Here is a 10,075-nt window from a genome sequence, read left to right on the forward strand (position 1 = left end):
GAGGAATCGCCGAACAAATAAGTTCTACTCCAAGCCTGTTCCTCCACAGCCTTATGGGTCACAGGAGCAATCAGCTGGTTCATTCAATCGTTCCACAAACGCTTACTGACTACCTACCACGTGACAGGCATGTTGGAGGCACTGGGTCCACAGCACTGAGGCTGAGACAGACATCGCCTGTGCCCTCGTCAGGCTTCCTGTCCCGAGACGCTGGGCATTGCATTGCATTATAACGTGAAGCGTATCATGAACGCCGTTGAGTTATCATTCGGTTCCTTCTTTCCTTCACTCTTCCACAGGGAGTATCTGTGCCTTCCTCTGCTGGCTTCAGCCAGTGAGGACAAATCAACAGGAGGTAACGCCCTCCTTCTGGTGGAGAGAGAGGCACTTCACCAATGTGGCCCCCTCAGGGCCTCGCCGGCAAAGGAGTTGCTGGGAGCAGAGACGTTCTAGATGGGGAGGGGGCCACAGTACATGCCACCGTTGCTGAGAACTGCCAAGAGAGGCCTCAGAAGAAAAGGACCTCAATATGAGGTCTTGGGATTTCTTTTTCATTCTAAGGTAATATTTATTTAAATAACAAAATTACTTTTTTTTTTTTCTTAAGGTCGTCGTCGTCGGCAGCCGTCCGTCTCGAGAGACGATGGTGTAGCTTCTTAAGAGTCTATCTGCACCGCCGAGAATGGCTGTGCAGTCCGACTCGGGAGTGACATGGTATCTGTCTCCTCCCATGTTGAATCGACATCATGCGATGACGCTGAAGCTACAGAGCCTGGGCAGGGTGATATGGAGGGTCTGCTGTTGCCCATGCAGCAGACGCCCCCTCTCTTCGCAGCTGAAGGGTCCAAGGGAAAGACGGAGTCGATACAGCTTGGGTTCAGGTGCGCCGCAGGAGTTGCCGGTGTTGACTACAACGTCAAACTGCCTTAGGGACTCCGGCTCTGGATTTTCTGTCGGGGTTTACTCCCTTAGCCTTTCCCCTGAAGAGGTATGCCGCAAGGCAGCGGAGGTTTTTTGGAGTCAGAGTTTTCCTTCTCTGATGTGCCCTGACTGGAAGATCGAACCAGCGACACTTAGCTCGCAGGCCGACGCTCAATCCACTGAGCTAAACAAGATGGCGGAAGAGTAAGTGGAAGCTACACTAACCTCCTCCCAGAACTAGTCTGGATTTACAACTTAATTTTGGAGAACTCATCTGGAATAACCAATCGAACACTAGCTGGAGAGAAGTCTTATAACCACAGAGAGACAGAAAAGAACGCTACATCACAACGTGACCGGTAGGGAGCGCGGAGATGCGGAAGGATTGGCTGGGCTCACACCGGTGGCAGCTGAAGGGACTGAGAAACAGCTCAGCAGCCGGGGGTTCCCCCTGAGAAGGGCAGGGTCTAAACACCCAGAAGAGCTTCCCAGCCTACAGCAATAGAGTGGAAAGTAAAATAATCGTCGTCGTCGTCGGCAGCTGTCCGTCTCGAGAGACGATGGCGTAGCTTCTTGAGAGTCTATCTGCACCGCCGAGAATGGCTGTGCAGTCCGATTCGGGAGTGACAATCCCTGCCGCACTTGGTACAGGTGAAGGCAGATGGCTGTTGTTGCTGCTGTTGACGCTGCTTCCGCCTCGATCTTTTCTGGACCGCCTCCTCGTTGCGCGCAGCCTCCGCGCGTGACGTACCTTGCCTGACCGCGAGCCTCCAGGCTAGGCGGTCGTCTGCTTGAACTTCCCATGTGTTGAGATTGATGGAGCATTGTGTCATGTCCTTTTTGCAGATGTCTTTGAACCGCAGTTTTGGGCGCCCTGTCATCCTCTTGCCTTCTGCTAGCTCGCCGTAGAGGAGGTCTTTGGGGATACGGCCTGCATCCATTCTTTTGACATGGCCGAGCCACCTGAGGCGTCTCTCGCTAAGAACTGCATGCAAACTGCTCATATTGGCTCACTTCAGCACCTCGGTGTTGGGGACCTTATCCTGCCAGGCGACATGCAGGACGCGTCGCAGGCACCTCATGTGGAAGCTGTTGAGTTTCCTTTCGTGCCTTGCGTAGGTGGTCCACGTCTCGCTGCCATAGAGGAGAGTGCTGAGTACGCAGGCTTGGTAGATGCGCAGTCTGGTTTTCTCAGTGAGGCTGGAATTGTTCCACGCTCGCCGGTTCAGTCTGGCCATAACTGTGGCGGCCCTGGCGATTCTCCGGTTGACCTCCAAGTCGACTGACAGAGAGCTCGAGATGGTGGACCCGAGGTAAGTGAAGTCGTTGACAACCTCCAGGGTGTATCCGTCGATGGTGATGCATGGGGGAGTCCCCGTGCCTTGAGCCATAACATTCGTCTTCGTCAGGCTGATGGCTAGTCCGAACTCCTTGCATGCATGGGAAAGGCAAGTGACTAGCTGCTGGAGTCCCTCTTCGGAGTGTGATGTCAAAGCTGCGTCGTCGGCGAAGAGCATCTCACGGATGAGCACCTCTTTGACTTTGGTCTTGGCTCGTAGACGGGCCAGGTTGTAGAGCTTGCCATCGGATCTGGTGTGAATGAAGACACCCTCGCTGCAGTCCTTAAAGGCGTATTGGAGGAGCATGGAGAAGAAGATTCCGAACAGCGTAGGCGCGAGGACGCAGCCCTGCTTTACTCCGCTGCTGACTGGGAAGGCCTCAGAGGTTGCGCCGTTGTAGGACACCGTGCTGTGCATGTTGTCGTGAAAGGACATGACCACAGTCTTCCTTCTTAAGGAAGACTGTTAAAATTGTATAATTCAGAACCCTCAAAACCTGATGTGTCCTGGGTGAATGTTTAAACATTTAAGCTGGAAAACAAACAGCTTCATCTGGTGGGCAGAATACTGCCCCCCACGAAGATGTCCACATTCTAATCCCTGAAACCTGTGAATAGGTACGTACCTTACGTGGCAAAAGGGTCTTTGCTGATGTGATTAAGTTAAAGACCTTGAGACGGGGTAATTATCCTGGATTATCTGGGTGGGCCCACTGTAACCACAAAGGTCCCCATAAGGGAAAAGAGGGAGGCAGCAACGTCGGAGTAAGAGAAGGAGATGTGACCGTGAACACAGGGGTCAGAGCAACGGAGACACATGCCAAGGGATGCAGGCAACTTCTATAAGGTGGACAAGACAAGGACGCGGATTTTCCCCTGGGACCTCCAGAAGGAACACGCAGCCCTGCCAACTTTAGCACTCGATTTTAGCATTTCTGACGCCTGGAAATGTAAGACGCATTCGTGATAATTTGTTATGGCAGCAACAGGAATCCAATCCACTTCCTTTTGCCTGGAAGCATCACATTTCAGACGCCTTCTCCAAGGATGCTCCGAACCACCAAGGCCCGCTCGTGGTCCTTGCCCACTGTCATTAATAGGCAGGACCAGCTACATAATTTGCGGGGCCTGGTGTTAAGTGAAAGTGGGAGACCACTTATTTAAAAGGCAAGAAAAAAGTGCCATTGAAGATACAAAAATATAAAGCTTTATCCTTTCTTCTGCATGTCTCCTGTGCTCCCTGCAGACTCCACCGTCTCTCATCAAACTTTGCTTACAAAACGCGAGTTCAGAGACAAAACTTTGAGGAATTCCCAGACGGTGACAGCAGAGCATTAAACCAAGCACAGAGCCTTTCTGAGCGTGGGGCCTTCTGGGGACTCTACAGGTTGTGTGAGGCCAGCTCTGTCACTGAGACTGGAGTGGCAGGGCCAGACAAGGTTGTTCAGCAAAAAAACAGTCCACCGAGAGCTTCAGAGTGAGGCTGTTCAGGGTGGAGGGAAAGTGTAGGCGAGACCAGGACCAGAGCCCGAAGTCCTGGTCCAATCCACAGCCCCCGCTGGGAGAGCCTAGGATTTGGGAAAGAGAAACTCCCATTCCCGGTGGAAAGGAGCGACGAGGCAAGGGAGAGAACAGGGCCCTCTCAGCAATCCGAAACTAGTGGGCCAGTATCTGGGGTCTTCAGGTTTTCCAAGGGCCTATGAAATGGTTAAGAATTTAAAAAACAAAAATATTGGATCTTGGGCTAAAAAAAAAAAAAAAAATTCTGTAGAAATATAAATTAATAAATGTTTAACTCAGTGCCTATAAAACATTGTTAATTGTTGACTTTGGTATTCATAAAAATTTAATTACATTCGAAAAACAATCCAAGGCTTAGCTTTTCTTACTTCAGGAGAACTCCTAAGTATGCATAATAACGGCTAAAAATTCATGGCCAATCATAAATTAAATAAGCTTAGAGCCAAATAATTTCAAAAGCAGAATTATAGAAATTGGATAGCTTTTATGAGGGGAAAAAGGACTGAATGCAGAATGAGGGAGCATTTTAATATGCCTGATGCCGCATGGAGCGAGATGTCAAAAAAGCAGGAGTTTTTTTCGGGGCCTACAAAGGTCCTCAGAGGCTGCAGGGAATAGGAAAGGAGGCAGGATTCCAAAAAGCTTTATTCCAAAAAAAACAAAACAAACAAACAAAAAAGCTGTATTTCTCTCTCCAGGAACCCACAGAGAACAGGATGGTGGGAGGGAAGTTCCCTCAAGAACCAAGGAGAAGAAGGTCGGGAAGTAATCCCTCCACCATCAATACTCAGAAAGAGGAGGAGACCCCAAGGCTCTCTAGACCCCATCAGACTGAGCTGGGGGATAAGGCCAGGGCCAGAAATGTGCGGCTGCTGTATGAGGTCATCTGAGAGGCTCTGTGCAGTGCACTGAACAGTGTCCCCGCCCCCGCCCCACAAAAGATATGTTCAAATCCTAACCCTTGACACCTGTGAATGTGTCCTTAATTGGGAAAAGGGTCTTTAAAGATGTAATTAAAGATCTCAAGATGAGGTCACCCTGGATTAACCAGATGGGTTCCAAATCCTATGGCACGTGGACTACTTATAAGAGACAGAAGGGGAGAAGGCAGGACACCAAACAGAAGGCCGTGCGAAGACAGAGGCAGAGATGGGAGTGATGCGGCCACAAGCCAAGGAGTGTCTGGAGCCCCCAGAAGCTGGAAGAGACAGAGAAGGGTTCTCCCTCAGATCCTTCAGAGAGGATGTGGCCCTGCCAACATCTTGATTTTGGATGTCGAAACTTCTGGCCTCCAGAGCTCTGAGAGAAAACCATTTTCTGTTGTTGTTTTTAAAGAGTTCTTTTTTATTATTAATTTAAGAGAGAGAGCAAGCAGAAGGAAGGAGGGAGGGAGGAAGGGACAGAAGGAAAGAGGGAAGGAAGGAAGGAAGGAAGGAAGGAAGGAAAGAAGGAAGGAAGGAAGGAGAGAGGGAGGAAGCCACCTCACTGTGCTACTGGGAACTATGTCAACCTAACAGGGAGGCAGCCATGGTTCCTAATCCAACTTCTGTGTGTCAGATTCAGCTTATGGCTAAATTGTGTCCCCCACAAAATTCACATGTCAGAATGTGACCTTATATGTAGACAGTGTCTTGGTAGAAGTAAAGCGAAGGTGAAGTCATTAGGGTTGGCTCTAATCCAATATGACCGGTGTCCTTATATAAAAAGGAAATCTGGACGGGGACACACACAGAAGGAAGGCAATGCGGAGAGTCACAGGGGAAAGACAGCCACCTGCAAGCCAAGGAAAGAGGCTCTCAGGAGGAACCGACCCTGCCGACACCCGGATTCAGGGCTTCTGGGCTCCAGAACTGGGAGAAAATAAATTCCTGGTGTTTAAGCCTGTGGAATGTTGTTAGGCAGTCCTAACTGACACAGGGCCAGAGGTGACTGTCGCTTACGCCATAAAATTGAGTGCTGGGGAGCCCCTCCCAAAGCTTCTGGTCCGAGGCTTCACAGCCGCCGGCACAAGCCCGGACGCAGAGCTGGTGATGCCCGAGCGGGGCTGGCACCCACATCTCCCTTCGGCCCCATTTCTCCCACATGTCGCACGTTTCTGAGTCCCTAATCATCCTTCCAAAGTCAAAGCTTTCCACCCTAGCCCTGAAAATGGGTATGGCAAGCAAGACTCCGGGGAATGGGTCAGGGGACCAACGCTAATACAAATGTCTCAGGGACGTCCCAGGCATTCCCACTGACAAGTCACCGAGGTTCCCGTTCCACATCTTAACACGTCCCGAAAACAAGAAGTGTGACTACTGCAGTGATTTTCCTGACAAGTCATCTACAACTATTTCCAAATAGTATGTCATTGAGACTTGGCATAGATTCACACTGACCTCTTACCTAATGCCACCGTAACCGGCGAGGCTTTATAGTCTTTCCACACGGTCAGGAACCCTCAGTGGGGACCTGCAAGAGATAATAACACAGACAGGCTCCCCCAGGAAAGGCACTCAAACAATCATTTAGCTCATTTAACGGAAGGATGGAGTCCCCAGATTGCACGCCGCCCTCTGTCCCTGCTAATGGGGTTGGCCCATCAGGATGATTGCCCAGGAACACACCTAATAAAACTATTTAAAATATAGGGGGGAAATGACATCGATCACACTTACGCTACACAAAAGGATGGTTCGACAAATTACAGAACATAAACACAGCGAGTCAAAATGATAAATACCGTAGCAATGCAGGAAATATTTATGATACCGTGTTTTGTGAAAAAGGCAATATACAAATGATATGGCATTTGTTATTACATTGGTAACAATGCAGGTAACAGATGAAAGGCAATTCATGCAAATTAAAGTCGTTGGGACACTGGGTGATGAGAAGGTTGCGTTTTTTTCCCCTTTCTATAATATTATGTCCCTTTCATAATTTACAAATATGTTAAAAAGGTATATAAAAGGTGAGCCCAGAAAACAAGGCTCATTGAGCTTATTAAATAATAAGACCTCAAGGCAGTTGTGAAATTCCTGATTCTCAGCCCAAGACTCTCAGTTAATAAAAGAGACTCTTTGTGCTTATATTCAAAGCCACCTGGATGTTTAAAACACCCAGCTCTTTAGAAAGCCAAGTCCCTTTGAAAACTTCCTCAGTTCATTTTAATCAATCATGTCCTCAGAATTTTCTTCACCTCATTAGCTCCTCCACGGGCAGCTGCAGAGCGAAGCAGATCGTTGCCCGTGATGAGAACCGAAGGCCCGAGGAGGGTCCCTCTCTCTCTCCCACTCCCGCACGCTCCTCCGGGAGCCCCCCGGGGACTGCCTGTCACCACCAGGCGAGCCCGTCACACTGCAGTCCGTGTGTATTGCCTTCCAGTTTCACAGACAGATGGTTGGCGGGGCCCTGGCGCGGACAGAACATATGATCCCTGAGAGGCCCACGGACGTGTGGGCTCTCCCCACCTACCAGAGGCCCCGTTCCTCTGGCTGTCTCCAGTGCTCCCCAGATACACCCAGGGATCCACAAGTTCGGGACAAAGCATTCAAGTCTAAGGCTCCTTTCTCCTCCTGCCAGAACCAAAAAGTTACCAAAAAAATGGGGCCTCATAGAGGACCCTTGACCCTGACCCAGCTACCATGGAGGGACACATGGCAGTTGGGCCTTAGGATGTTGTCTCCTGAGGTGCCTGCTTCTGGGATTGAGAGACTTATATCTAGGTCTTCCAGAACCTTCTAGAGCCACAGTGGGGAATCTACTTTGTGTTCATTTTAAGAAGCATCGATTACCTAATAAGGAATCATCTCCTTGCTACCTGTCGGCGGCGGCGGCGGCGGCGGCGGCAGCCGTCCGTCTCGAGAGACGATGGTGTAGCTTCTTAAGAGTCTATCTGCACCGCCGAGAATGGCTGTGCAGTCCGACTCGGGAGTGACACGGTATCTGTCTCCTCCCGTGTTGAATCGACATCTTGCGATGACGCTGGAGTGTCCTCTCCAGTGAAGCTGAAGCTACAGAGCCTGGGCAGGGTGATATGGAGGGTCTGCTGTTGCCCATGCAGCAGACCCCCCCTCTCTTCGCAGCTGAAGGGTCCAAGGGAAAGACGGAGTCAATACAGCTTGGCTTCAGTTGCGCCGCAGGAGTTGCCGGTGTTGACTACAACGTCAAACCGCCTTAGGGACTCCGGCTCCGGATTTTCTGTCGGGGTTTACTCCCTTAGCCTTTCCCCTGAAGAGGTATGCCGCAAGGCAGCGGAGGTTTTTTGGAGTCAGAGTTTTCCTTCTCTGATGTACCCTGACTGGAAGATCGAACCAGCGACACTTAGCTCGCAGGCCGACGCTCAATCCACTGAGCCAAACCAGCCAGGGTCGCTTGCTACCTGTAAGTCGCCTATTATTAGTAGTTTGAAAGAGTTTTTTCAAACAAACTATGTTACGCAAGAATGGATTCTTTTCCCTGTTTTTCATTCATTGAGGGCACACTCGTGCATCGGAGCTTCGGATCCACATGCAATGCCAGGGCTGCGGAACTGAGAGACTCCAGCCCAAAGCGAAGAAACTGGGTTTTAATTCGCCTTTGCCTCACGCAGCTCTTGGAAATAGTAATCACCGGCGACCACAATACCTGGCACAGTCCCTTCAAGCCCGGCAACTCCAAGCTGGGAAACTGGGAATCCCAGCTGCAGGGGGTAGCAAGTAAGAGAAACACACAGTCCTTGGCCTTGAGAAACCGGGAAAACAATGGTGTAACTACATCCACGCAGAACAGTTAACTACGTGAGTAGCTCCCAACCTGTGCCTCTTGCTGCTCTAACCCTTACACTAATTAGGTTTTTCAGCCTAAAGGGAATTAGAATGAATGTGCGCTCTCCCCCTGGTGAATAGAGAAGATACTTAATGAATCTTTTTCAAACAGATGAGCAGCGACCTCCATTTTTTTGAGCATCTTCATTCTTACAGGGCACACTCTCAGACAAGACTTCTAGAACATGATCTCACAAAAAAACCCTAAACGCAAAATTAACTAAAGAATTAAGTGCAGTTGCTGCCCCAGGAGGCTGACGAGACTTGAGGTGACTAGGCTGGAAGGAGGTTTGGGGAGGGGCGCACCCGAAGATCACCTTCCCACTAGTGCTTATTCATTCCCTTCTCTCAAAGTGACTTCCCCGTCATTGGACCCTTGTTGGGCCAGATGGGTGGCTACTCAGTTGGAAACCAGGGCCACACCAATAAAATGCAAAACCATTAAGGGCTGGAGGAGTGAAGAGAACAGGAGGTGGAGAGGAAAGGAGAAGGCATTCTTGCTCGGGAGACCAGTTTAGGCAAAGGCCCAGGGGCAGGAATTAGACAGGAGTGTTTGGCCAACCACATGGAAATGGGTGAAGCCATATCAGGGAGGGTCTAGACAGTGTGCTTACTGGTTCTATCTTGATTTATCTGCAAATCCGCATCAACACAGACCTTACATCTAGCACGCAGCCCTTTATTGTACAAAATCTTAGGCCTTTTAAAGAAAAGATCCATGTGTGTTTGTCACGCACTAAGAACACAAGCTACTTAAGAGTGCGGAAATATCTCACACATTTTGTCTGCCAACTACAAAAATTATTTCCTTGAGGGCAAAAACCCTGAGAACTACACAGGTCAGGAAATACCGCAGGTTTAGAGTAGGGACCTGGCCTGCCCAAGAAGAGGGAAGAACCCGGGGTCAGTGAGTAGCAGAGGCGGGAGGCGGAGGGACCTTTCGGTGAAGAATACAAGTCACAGCTGAAGGATGAGAAACACAGTCCATCTGATCACACAAAGTATGTCCCGATATTAGGCAGCGAGGTTTCCTGACTTCATATCTGCTTCTATTCCCAGAATAGGAAGCAAAATAAAAGGCCTTCCTTGAGGACTCGGAGCCTTCCTCATCAAAGGAAGGTTGAAAGGTCCAGCCATGCCCTTCCCCTGGGGACGTGGCGAGGTTCACAGGGTGATCAGACATCCTGGTTTCCAAACACGGAGGAATTCCCTGACCTTTGGGTTTCAGTCGGAAGAGTTCTGGACGAACCAGGACGAGCTGGTCGCTCTCCATCACATCGCACGTGTGAAGAAAAGCTGACCTTTCATGCACAGAGCTTTGCAAAGGGTTTTCCCATCATCCAGATTTAAATGACTAGTAGGAGCCATAATCCTGGTCCCTCCGCAGGCTCAGGGACCCCACAGGTCAGGGCCCAGGCATCCCCCAGGAGCCCCCAGGCGCAGCGCAAAGTCTCAGGCCGAACCCCGACCTGATGAACCAGAACTCGCATTTTAACCAGATCCCGGG

This window comes from Furipterus horrens, unplaced genomic scaffold (genome assembly GCF_987537825.1).
Source record: "Furipterus horrens unplaced genomic scaffold, mFurHor1.1.pri manual_scaffold_11, whole genome shotgun sequence".
NCBI classification, from domain to species: domain Eukaryota; kingdom Metazoa; phylum Chordata; class Mammalia; order Chiroptera; family Furipteridae; genus Furipterus; species Furipterus horrens.